The following is a 1,002-nucleotide window of genomic DNA, read 5'->3' on the forward strand; positions in this document are numbered from 1 at the left end:
TTGTTTTTTTTGTTGTTTTTTTTTTACTTTATATATTTATATTTGATTTAGCTCAATGTTGTTAGCAGTAAAGTTACCCTCAGCTGCCGCTAGGGTTGCGTCACTACGTTACTGTGGCAACGTGGATCCCGAGGAGGAGACACATAAAAGTCTCCCTTTGTTTATTGTCACCTCGTTTGTTGTTGTTGTGTTTTTTATTGAGAGTTGCTTGTCCTTAATGTTTTAGTTTGTCTTACCTTCAAATTTCTGAAAAGCTATAAGCGTATTACGAGATAAGAATAACCGATCGAGTTACTTTAAAACATAGAACTACATAGACCACAATGCAACGCAACATGGTGCCAGCCAATGGGAGGTGCAACTGGTCTTTCGGGCAATCAGAGAGCGGCGGGAAGTTTCAAACTGCAGACCGGAAGCAGCAGCTCGCGGACAGTTTGAGGGAAAAACTTTTGAACGATTATAGGATTAGACGTTAAACCGGAGAAACAGAGACCAGGGTTAAATTACCGGGGAGATAAAGAGGGTGGAGAGGCTGAAGAGAGAGAGACAACCGGGGCAAGAAGGAGAGGACATGGCGGACTCAACGGACGCTGTGAGAGAAACGGTTTACTTTATATACTTTATATATACCTGTTTACTTTATATATACCTGTTTACTTTATATACTTTATATCTACTGTTTACTTTATATATACCTGTTTACTTTATATACTTTATATATACCTGTTTACTTTATATATACCTGTTTACTTTATATACTTTATATCTACCTGTTTACTTTATATATACCTGTTTACTTTATATACTTTATATATACCTGTTTACTTTATATATACCTGTTTACTTTATATACTTTATATATACCTGTTTACTTTATATACTTTATATATACCTGTTTACTTTATATACTTTATATTATACCTGTTTACTTTATATACTTTATATATACCTGTTTACTTTATATACTTTATATATACCTGTTTACTTTATATACTTTATATA

Source organism: Eleginops maclovinus, chromosome 4 (assembly GCF_036324505.1).
Source record: "Eleginops maclovinus isolate JMC-PN-2008 ecotype Puerto Natales chromosome 4, JC_Emac_rtc_rv5, whole genome shotgun sequence".
NCBI classification, from domain to species: Eukaryota; Metazoa; Chordata; class Actinopteri; order Perciformes; family Eleginopidae; genus Eleginops; species Eleginops maclovinus.